A 12,031-nucleotide genomic window follows, 5' to 3' on the forward strand; every position below is an offset into this window, starting at 1 on the left:
ACAAGTGGAGCTAAAGATAACACTACATGTAATCATATGATAGAACAGTCCCTAAAACATGTAAGGAGTTTGCCCTTAAAATCTCTCCACAAAACATTTCTATTACACCTACAACCTTACCTATTCAAATTTTTAAAAGTACGTAAGAAATGCATGAAATTCTGAATTCAAATGGCATTTAAAGTGTATTCTAGGGATTTCTAGTCCCAGTGTACCATCACAGGGGTGGAAGGAGAGGCAGAGTGGGCAGGGATCTGAGCCCCACTCGAGCAACCCCCTACCGATGGGAACAGCTCCACTTTTAGCGAAGTATGGGGGAGAGAAGGGGTTTAGGAGGACGGTTTCCCATGTAAGTAAACCATTTCTTCAAATAAAATCTTATTCACCTAAGAAAAATCATAAACTACCAGATTTATCATTTTATCCATATACACACATTCCCCAAGATATACTCATTGTAACCTGCTTCTATCAATACAGAAGTCTGGCTCACAATGTTTTGTACTGTTGTTGTTGTCGTCGTTTTAAAAGTCTCAAGAGAATGAAAACCTTTTGGGTATGGGGACAACTTTCAAATTACCACCAATCTCAACGTTTATGTGGGTGATACCACATCACGTATATGGAACAAACTCCAATAATCTTCTTGAGAGAAATGAGAATATGAAATAAGACAGCAGCAGCGCCTATGTTTGCTTGTAAGAGGTGACGGTCAAAGACAAGTGAGTGATAAATGACACTAACTGACCTAAGTCCTAACACCTTATATAGACACTGTACCCAGAGTGCTGTGTGCATGACTGTGCTCCTCACAACAATCACGGGACAAGTAGTTATTAATGACCGTTTCACAGATGAGAAACCTGAATCCAAAAAGTAGCATAACTTGCCCCACTTATTATGTTATTATTTGTATTTACACCAAGATCTGCACTCACACTCATTTGTCTAAATAGTTTCTGCCCTTGTCATCGCTAGGCAATACCAACTTTAATGACAAGAACATTTCTTTACTCACAGGAAGAAACATAAACCGTATCAATTAATAAAAGATCATTCCGTATCAACCATGTTTAAAAATCTGTGCTTGCAGAGAAAATACCTGAGATGTATACATGTACATACAACAAATGTTTACAAAATGGACAACAACACAGGATAAAAATTCAACTGAAGTATTATGTACGATCACATGTAATGGATACATGTAAGGAGAAACTGAGGTAAGCAAACAATTAGAGCAGATGGAGTCAGCTGTAAGACCAGGGCTTATCCTCCTTCTCACCATCCAAAGCCAAGGCTTCTGCCTTCATTCTCTCTGCACTGTTAATCAGTCCTTTCACCAGAGAATAAAAAATTAAATCTAGTCCCTTCTCCACCTGACTTTGTTACCGTGGGCTCTATCAGTCTACTACCCAAGCCAGGCTTCCTTCACCTGCTAAATCCTCCATCCTCAAGACATTAGGTTAAAGGAACTGGCAATACCTGATCGTCTCTTGGACCAAAGAGTTCTCGTAGTAAAATCTGTGGGGTACAGTTCTGACTGAAGTTTGGAGACGACCTATCCTTGTTTGGGAGTGTGAAGAACTTGGCTCATATCCCTTAGACCCGTCTTCCTGTCAGTCCTCCCCATCTCAAGGAATGGGAACCCATCCTCACTACTGCCCAAGTCCTATGATGTCAGTAACACAGTCATCCTTGACTGACTGCTGCTGCACGGTCTCTCTCAAGCCACACACAATCAGTCCACTGGTCTGTTGGGTCTACCTTCAAAAAATGTATCTAAAATCAATCCACTCACAATTTCAAATGCTAGAACTCTGATCCGAATCACCATTTAATCTCGTCTAGTTAACGAAATGCCCTCACCTCTTCACCTACCTCCAAATTTTGGCCCTTGGCCCACCGCACGGTATCAACAAACACAGGAAGCAGTCACCCCTTTATTCACAATGCACCAAACACACCTATGGGCCCTGACATTTGCTGTTCCCTCTGCAGGGTACACTCAGCACTCCCAGATTTTCACAAAACTTGCTTTTTTCTCATTCACATCTTTGCTCAAAAGTAACTGCCCTAGCCATCTCAGTCTCTCATCCTGCTTTATTTTATTTATTTTTAAAAGTAATTTCTACACCCACCGTGGGGCTTGAACTCATGACCCTCAGACCAAGAGTCTGATGCTCTACTGACTAAGCTAGCCAGGCACCCTATCCTGCTTTATTTCTTTCCACAGCACTCGATACCTTCTAACATAGTGTAAACTTGTTTATGTTTGCTGTCTCCTCACTACCAGAATGTAAACTCCATCAGGGTAGAGATTCTTGTCTGTGCTGTTCAGTGATGCAATCTATGTCTAGAACAGTCTGGCACACAGCAGGCAGGCCCAGTGTTTGTTAAGTAAAAGAATCAAATATTAATGATCAAGTACCCAACCGAGATACCCAATACTTTCAATATCCTACACAATCATCAATGGTGGGTCTTTTCAGACAATAAATGATGGCAGATTATTAAAAGGCCAAAAGGGAGTACAGCATTTCCTCCCATAACAAAAACATCAGCTATCGCAAAGTTTGGAAGGTGTGTGGAATGACCAGGCAAATCCAACTAGGCAAGAAGCCTTTTGCTCAGATAAAAATCTCAATTGGGGGTAAAATCTCAATGGGCCATGAGGTAGTAAAAATCTGTGTCTGGAGACACGATCTCATCCTACCTGCCCACCGTAAGAGTGGTCTACATACTTCATCGTGCTCACTCCACTTCAGAACGTGCTCCAGGTACTAGCAACATCCACCTCGTAGTGCGCAGTGATATCCAAGTGCTTCCTGTACTGCAGTCATTTCCACGCAAAAGGCACGTCAGTGTGGGCAAGCAGCACCTTCCTTTAGCCCACTCAACACAAGCCCAAGCCTCTCGCTAACGTCAGCTTATGAAGACTCTCTCCCTTCTCCGCCTCTTCAGGTGCCTCTTCATTACACCGGACAGTTTAAATGTTTCCAAAGAACTGAGAGTTACTTTGTTAACTACACTTACCAACACTAGTGCCAGGCACCATTTCTACACTACATGTACCAGCTCATCCAATCTTCACAAAAACCCCAAGAGGAAGGCACGATAATTATCCTCAATCTACAGATGAGAAAATTGAGGACATGTCATGAAGTCCAAGAACATCCTCAGCGAGATGAAGATGAAGAATGTATCCTTTTATAACGTTCCCCAGGAAGATACACATAACAGGAATAAACACAAGTCAGAAAAAAACCTCACTGATACAAAAGGAAAAATGCAATTAGACAGTCACCCTTTATAGTCCCTAATGAATCAAAGTCTAACCTTATCTCTAATCATGAGAAAGCAACTATATAAATCCTACGCAATGGTTACAATGGATGCTAGAATCCTTAGGTGAAAGGTTGATGGGGAACTTTAAACTGGATGGATGAGGCTGACAGTATCAAGAATCAATCTTCTCTAAAAGGCAGACATACAATGCCACACCCAGAATACTTATGTCCTCTTGCAAAACGAAACAATCAAATTTCTACCTGCCAGTGTACCGAAAATACCCGGAATAGATGAACACATAAAACACCAGGAAATTATCAAATTCAGAAAAGAAGGGTGGGGAATCTGTTAGAGTAAAAGACTCAACAGGCCATCTGGTAAATGTAGCCTGTGGACCTTGTTTGGACTCAGATTCAAGCAAACCAACTGGGGAAAAACATTTGAGACAATTCGGAGAATTTGAACATGGAGCTGTTATGGAATTCATTTGATGTCATAAAAGCACTGTGGTTGGCTTCTGTTTTTCTTTAAAGCCCTTAACTTTTGGATGCATACGAAACACTTACAGGTGAAATCTTGTATCTGTACTTTGCTTTAACGTAGTCCAGCAACAAATGATTCAGAATCATCAACAGATGCTAACCCCAGTGGAAGACTGAAGAGAATACTCAGTCTCAAGTTTGTCACCCCAGAGGTCACGGATTACAAAAGGAGATACATTTACATTAGGGCAATCTAATGGCTATCACCTACACCAACTGAATGCTTAACATCAATAGTGAGACAAACTGACATGCCTCTTGATACAATACACTGACATCCCTCTTTAATAATTATCCCAACAATGTTTAACCTATCTCTAGTCATGAGAAAACCAACTAGACAAATCCAAATTGAGGGATTCTGAAGACCAGTGGGCCTGGACTCTTCAAAGTGCTACTGTCATTAACGACAAGGACCAGAGAATTGTTCTAGATCAAGGAGACTAAACAACTAAATCCTTGATTGATTCTCGATTAAATACTGGATTAAAAAGTTAAAAGATATTAATGGAATAAGTTTGAACGTGTATTGAACATTTTATAATACAGTAGCAATGTCAGAATTGTGCAATGGTTATGTTGTAGTTAGGAAGTAAAGCCCTTATTCCTTAAGAAAAAAAAAGGGCCATGTCAAGATGTCTGCATCTCTCCAACAGTGCAGATTAAAACAAAAACAAAACAAAACGGCAAATATGGCAAATTCTAACAACCAGTGATCTAGGTGAAAAGCCTGCAGGTGTTAATTGAACTGGTCTTTTTTTTTTTTTTTTTTTAATGTTTATTCATTGGGGGGTGGGGGGCAGTGGGGAGCAGAGAAAGAATCCCAAACACGTTCCGCCCTGTCAGTGCAGAGCCCAAAGCAGGGCTCGATCTCACAAACCGTGAGATCAACCTGAGCCAAAATCAAGTCAAGACGCTTAACTGACTGAGCCACCCAAGCATCCCTGGTCTTGTAATTCTTCCGAAGATTTAAAATTTTAAGATAAAGTTAAAATAAGATAAAATACTTCCGAAAACAAAACCAAAGGGGCAGAGTGTAGATGAAGCAAGATTGGTAAGCGTTGACTGGTTATTGAAGCTGGGTGATGGGCACAGTATGGAGATTCACTGCACTATGTCCTTTTATGTGTGCTCAATTCTGGATCTTAATTTTCACTTCTATAAAATGGGGAAAAAGATGTACCTTAAGGCAACGTCTAGATTACTAAATGAAAAGGCCCTGTGGACAAAAAATAAGCAATAAACAACTGTTATGCACTGTCAATTCTTTCAGGAAAGGTTTGAAGGCAACCGACAAAACAAAAGCCTGCTGAACTGAATGCAAAGCTAACACAGAACTCCGACATATCTGCACTTGTTCGTCTCTTCTGCCCCCAGTTACCGGCAGCAGTGTACTTAAGACTCCTCACTTAAGTTTCCGCCTTGCCTGAGCACTCTAACAAAAATGCAATTTGCCACATTTGTCTCTCATCACGCTTTCTCTAGCATCTGCTGGTTTGTCTCCCTTACTAGAATGTAAGCTCCAAGAAAGCTGGAACTTTGTCTTCCAGTTTACCACTATATTCCCCCAAAACATGGTACTGCCAGTCCTCTCTGCAGGCACTCAAAATTGATGTGAACTACTTCTTTCAAACTAAAGGGACTTTAACTGTACCACCATGATGTTGTAAACTCCTTTTACAGATACAGTGATGAAAAGCAGAGCTTGCTTCTAGGTTGAGACTGCTCGTGAGATGCTGGCCCAGCCACTCACTGAGCTGTGTGACCCTGGGCACCTTTCTGCTTCAGGTTTTTCACTTGGAAAATGGAGATCACACCACCTCACCCTTAAGATGGCCGAGTATTGAAGGAGAAAATACACACACACACACCCTGCTTGAACTACCCACTAAGGACTAGGTAGTATCAAACAGAAGGTTCAGAAGGAGAACATCCACCATGTCAACTCTGTGGTTCACCTTCATGTTTTCTGTGCTCATCCAACTTGATGTCTTATATTCCTGGAAAAAAGATTCCTAGAAGGAACACATGCCAAAATTTTCTTTTTCCATGTAACAAGGGCCAGAAAATATAAACACAAGCCTTCTTGTAGACCAGATTCTAATTCTCCCAGGAGGCCAAGGCATAAATAGAAGATCCTGAAACTGGGATGTTTCCTCAAGCAGATACATTTGGTTGGAAAACTTTTAAACTTTCTAATTTTCTTCAAAGGTTGGGGAATATTAAGATTTTGAAGAAGTAAAAAGTAAGACCACAAAACAGGATAACTTTACTTCTATTTGGAAGGATTGGTAGAAATCATGGCTTGAATTGAATGTAAAAAGTGAACATAAAACTGGGGTATGGTGTTACAGACTACGAATGCAGCTAGATTTTCCCCTTGTATTTCAAAGATAGGAAAGGAGACTGGTCTAAAAAATCTGGAAAAATAGGATCACAACTGCTTTCCATGAATGTCAGAAATTTGAAGATGCTTAAGTTACAGCTTCCAATTATTTCAGCCTAATCAGATAAAATATTTAATTTAAAAAACTTTATCAGGAGGACTTTTTCTTCACCTTGGTCTTCTTAAACTGACCTGGCAAGCACTCCTGGCCCTTAGCCCATACGAGAATGGTTCCTGAGACCGACACTGCTACTACAGCTACTACGGACTTAAGCTCATCCTAATGGAAATGTGGTGTCTAAGGTTTTCAAAACCGCAATTACTGTATATGAGAAAGCAACTGTGTGAAGTATGCTAACAAAACAGAAGGCAAATAGCATACCAGCAAAAGAATGAGAATCAAAACAACGTACCACTGGATCATGCATTTACTTAACAGGTTCAACCGATTTTTTTAAAAGTACATCTTTTCTATATGTAACATACACCTGGCATAGACCCTACTCTCAAATTTAGCCTTTCATTCACCAACACTCACCTTAACACTGCATCAAAACCAGAACTGAACGGTATTTTATATTCATAATGTACCCACCTAACTACAGCAAAGGCTACACATGGGTTCCAAGTCAAGGACCTTCTCAGCACCTGAAATCCAAGTGCAGCTAAGGTCTTGATCGCCACCCTGAGAATGTTCCCACACTGGACTGCTCCACAGCAGTCTGGCTATATGAGAGCTGCACTTGGATGTCTTGACGAAAACTGCAGCATTTTAACAGTAAGGGTGGGTGTCAACAAGAACATTTAAAAACTGAAGTCCAAATGAAGACAACACCAGCACTTCTGGATTCTGGGGCAGAAGCCACCGAAGCCAGTTTTCAAGCACGGAGGGCTCCAGGTTGAGGAGGTTCAGATTAAGGTTTTGTTAAATCCACACTCTTCACTTGCAATTCTGTTTTTAAGCTCTCACCCACACCAACCACTCCTGAAATGTCCCCCAAAGTGGGTAGGGATTGCCTTAACCAGGACGCTGCAATCATGGTAAAAATGAATTGGGGGGGGGGGGGGGGGGCGGGGAGAAGCAGGACTAAAAAGGCTGGAAAGAACCTGAGATGGACCTGAGATTTTTAATTTGCTATTAAGTATATGAAGTGAGAGTGGGGAAGTAACAAAGACAAAAAATGTCAGTCAAGATAATAACTTGGCTTCCAATCTACAGAAACATGAAGCCTGGTCAAAAATAAAAATACTAGCTGGGGCTCCTGGGTGGCTCAGTTGGTTGGGTGTCCGACTTCGGCTCAGGTCATGATCTCACAGTTCATGGGTTCAAGCCCCGCATTGGGCTCTGTGCGGACAGCTCAAAGCCTGGAGCCTGTTTCGGATTCTATGTCTCCCTCTCTCTCTGCCCCTCCCCTGTTCATGCTCTGTCTCTGTCTCAAGAATAAATACACATTAAAAAAATAAAAATACTAGGGGCGCCTGGGTAGCTCAGTCAGTTCAGCATCCGACTTTGGCTGAGGTCGTGACCTTATGGTTCTTGAGTTCCAGCCCCACGTCAGGCTCTGTGCTGACAGCTCAGAGCGTGGACCTTGCTTTGGATTCTGTGTCTCCCTCTCTCTCTCTGCCCCTCACCCACTTATGCTTGCTCACTTGTGCTCTCTGCTCCCTCAAAAATAAAAAAAAAATTTTTAATACAATAAAAAAACACTATATCATCCCCTTGTTCTAAACTGTGACTGGAAGAGCACCTACATTTTTTCAGGGTAATATTATATTCCAAGGCTCATGGGTCATATAAGCTAATGCAAACTTCAAAAAATTTCATTTTCTCGACAAGCTGTCTGCTCAAAATAGTACTGCAAACCCCAAACAGCTTAGTACAATAGGTATAAACCAAACTGCACTAATGCATGCTTAAAATACAAAATACAAAAAAAAAAGTGTAGTACTAAAAATACCAATTTCTGACAATTTACATTAAGTCGTACTGCAGTTCTTGTGCAAGTCTCTGAAGTCTATACATACACTTTAGCCTAAATGGGCATACCTAACACGGTAGCCCCAACTAGAAACCAATACTACTTTTAAGAATTAAACAGGTTTGCCATTTATAGTAATTAACTGTTAGTCCTATCGTAAACCATTGACCAGTTAAAAAGTGAGTTTATCAACATGTGAGCAGCAATTTCTGAAACCTAAATTCTAAAAGAAGTCTAAAGACCATCAGGGACACCTTTAAAAAAATGTCTAAAGCCAATGATCTCAATCATAAATTCTAAGATGGGAGCATATCTGACCAACAGATAGATTTCATTTGGTTCATCGTGTTTAAATATTTTTGAGTTAATTGCCAACATCTTAAACATCAAATTTTCTATAAAATCTGGATTTCTGGCTGCGAACACTAGGGCAGAAAAGGACAAGCTGGCAAAACCAGACCCACGTTCCCAGGCAACAGACTTGGTTAATAAGCACCGTCCCTACCAGGACACACCATCTCCTCCACCCAGCAGCCCTTCCATTTTGCCACAGGCCCTCCCAACCCTTTGCAGTCTTGAGTTGAGACACTCCGAACTAGGACAAAATATAATCTAAACCGAGGACGACAGTTCATACTTACCCGGTTTTAAAACACAATAGTTAAAAGAATCCAACACACATCCTGGCTATTCCTCAGGCAACTTTGTTGAGTAGCTTTTATTAACTCACGAATACATTTACATTCACATTGCCGGCTCCCAAACAGAATGAAAAGGACTTAAGTTACCAGCATTGCTATTCCTCTTGGTCACAGTCTGGTTTCTTCCGTTACAGACTCACATATACACATTTCTCAAGTGTGCTTCAAATGGTGCCCAATACCTCATACCATCCCCAATCCCATTATGCAACTTCAGCAAAATAAAATAATCAGGTACAAAGTCACAAATTAAGTCTGAAATGAAGTTGGATTTAAAAGATTGACAGTTAAGTAAACATCAAAAAAAATGCACATTCTCTTGTAGAAGATCTTATCTTGGACTCGTTAGATCACGAGTATTCCTGGCTTACAAAACAATTACTAAAAAAAAATAAATAAAAAGCGTATTAATAAAATAAACATATACATTCCAGCAACATGTGCTGTAAAATAGTTTTAATTCTTTCATAAAAGTAAAATCTGTACCAACAGGAATGGAACAAATCTCTTAAAATCACCAATTAAAATGAAATATTTGGTTTTATAATACAATGCTGCATCAGAAATGAAAAATAGAATACTAACTGAAAATACCATGGAGTGTGAGAAATCAACTGGGCTATCATCTATCTGCTCCATCTGTTTTTCGTACGGAAGAGTTCACCCTTACAGCTTTAGCAATTTGGTCACATTAGCAATCGAATACTCACTGAATAAATCAAAATACTGTTTCCCCCTACACTTGCCTCAAGTCACCTTAATAATTAAGAGCCTATCCAAAGTAATTCTTCTGTTTAGATTTTCCCTATTTGTCACTTTTCCCAACTTCTCACCTAAAATACGAAGTCTTACTAAGCACTAGTTATAATAAAGTTGGATGGGAATGATAACACAAAGACCAGATGCAAATAGTGTAGCTCTTTATGAGGAGTCCCACTGCACGGTGCCTGGCAAAAGCCAGCAGTTGTTAATATAAATGATGGACATCAGTCTGACAGATTGTTCTAAGCTGGTGGAGTTCGTGGGAACCCTCATACTCACACGCTACATCTCCTAGAATCAAAAGCGTGCCCTTGCTTAATTAGTATGCAAGCTATTATGCAGTATGACTCACGTTATAAATTCAAATACTTACTGAGCAACTACCATATTCCAGGTCTGACTAACTGTCAGATTCTGATAAAACAACTTACATATAAAAAAATTTACCTTTTGGAGTCTTCTCATCAATAAAGCGGCCATAATGAAAAACTACGTAATAAAAGTTCAATAACTTGCCTGATATCACAAAGCTACTTCAGTGACATACTGAACACCTATTACCTCCAAGGTCATGTTACCACTTTATCTTCAGACTCTCCAACTTAGAGATTACTCCCATTTTACAGCGAGGAAATGAAGATCCAGAAAGGTTAAGATCCCTAGGAGATAGGTGCCAGGAACCAAAACCAGGTCGATCTGTCTCTAGCTCTTTCTAGTATCCCCGTGCCAGTTCTTTGTTTATTTCGAAATACAACCAGTATCTTCATTGAGGGTCTTATGTTCTTCTAATCATTTAGAAAACAAAAATCAGAACACTTACTGAAGCAGAAGCTTTCATATCCCAATCATATCCAAACGTAACAGGTTAAAAAAAAAAAAAAAGGGATTAACGCTAAAGCAGGAAGTCAAAATATCATACATACGTACCTTAAACATTTTATTTAAGTTTAACACATAAATGTACATTCATTTGCCAATCTTAATATGGGGTCAAAGCACTTGGAGAATGGGATCGATGAGGAGGAGCGCCTTGCTGATTGAAGTTCCTTCTGCTTGATCTAAACCACACCTATTAATGCATCATCTACAATTTCCATTTTCAGTTTCATTAAAGTGGAAAGCACACAGAATCCTTTGGGACTAATGTTCTTCCTCCCAAACTTTTAGTTACTACGGCCATATCTAATTCTACAGCCATTATTTTAGGAACTCACCTTTATCAAGTCTTTCCAAAGAATCCAACTTGGTTTTCAGGGAAAAAAAAAGTTTTGCACTCATTTTATCAGTTTACATGAGATTTAATTATTATAAAAACAAGATTACCTGCCATCAAATAGTCTTGAAAACGAACACCACTTCTAGTAGGCATATATCTTGCCCAGTGCAAGCCAAGTGCACTGACTTGAAAGCAATTCACTAACACAAGAGGTCAGCATGCTATCACCCAAAACTGTTTCAGAGATGAGAGTAGGAATCCCATAAGGTAGCTAAGTGAACACAGACATGTGCAGTGCAGAGGAGCGGAGAGGATAGAAATGACACAGGCTGGACTCTCAAGAATTTGTAATCTAGCAAAGAAGATAAACATTCACCAATTAACTACAATATGCAGTAGAAAGTGATCCGTGTGATAAGACACAGGAAAACACCATGCAAATCCAAAGGAAAAATTACAGTCTATACTCCCCCAACAGTGCAGGCCCTCAATATTTTTTTAATGTACTAACGGAGTGAAAATGAATTTGAGGCAAGTTTTCATGTATATCATGGGTAATACGGAAAGGGAGGGCATTCCAAGAAAAGCAGGATGACACAGGCACCAAAGAAAATGAAACGTAATGGTATTTATGGAGATCTACAACAGGTCTGTTTACTTAATATATGGAAAGGGGAATGAAAGAAATTGATATGAAGTCTAAAAACAAAAAAGTTGGGCATTCTATCACAGGTGGCCTTAGATGCCAGACTTCATTCTGAATGTCTCTGAAAAAGAGAGGTGTGCTGGAATTTGGCAAGTGTTGACACAATCAACTATTACAGAAAGACAATGAAGTAGTCAGAAAGCCACCACTATACAATGCTTTGTATTATCTCCTAGTTAAAAATGAATCTCAACTGAATCTGAATTTGACTGTCTTACAGCATCTCAAGAACTATTTTTGTACTCCAAGAAACATATTTACTACAGGCATTAATTATCCTCCCCTCAGCAGTGTGTTAGAGACCAGCTAAGAAACTGCAAGAATCAAGATAGAAATATTAGTGGTTCAACCTGAGCAGAGAAGACACTACATGGGATTGGGACTGCAGGAATATAAGGAGTTGCATTTGCTCAGCCACAGGTGACAGAAGACAGAAGCCACAGAGTAA

The 12,031-nt window shown here is 39.9% G+C and overlaps 2 protein-coding genes across 8 annotated transcripts in view; both read right to left on the reverse strand.

The window, feature by feature from the left end:
* Positions 1-12,031, reverse strand: part of MRPS6 (mitochondrial ribosomal protein S6) — a 66,881-nt gene that overhangs the window by 48,651 nt on the left and 6,199 nt on the right. The gene's annotated exons all lie outside the window — the stretch shown is intronic.
* The window catches only part of SLC5A3 (solute carrier family 5 member 3), a 37,354-nt gene that overhangs the window by 19,116 nt on the left and 6,207 nt on the right, over positions 1-12,031 (reverse strand). For 2 of the 5 annotated variants that reach the window (XM_045501461.1, XM_045501457.1), the window contains exon 1: positions 2,717-3,632. The exons of 2 other annotated variants lie outside the window; for them this stretch is intronic. The gene's annotated coding sequence lies outside the window, so the exon portion shown is untranslated. Of the gene's footprint in view, positions 1-2,716; positions 3,633-12,031 lie in introns of those variants that run through there. One more of the 5 variants, XM_045501459.1, reaches the window with a different exon arrangement.

This window comes from Leopardus geoffroyi, chromosome C2, assembly GCF_018350155.1.
Source record: "Leopardus geoffroyi isolate Oge1 chromosome C2, O.geoffroyi_Oge1_pat1.0, whole genome shotgun sequence".
In the NCBI taxonomy this organism is placed as follows: Eukaryota; Metazoa; Chordata; class Mammalia; order Carnivora; family Felidae; genus Leopardus; species Leopardus geoffroyi.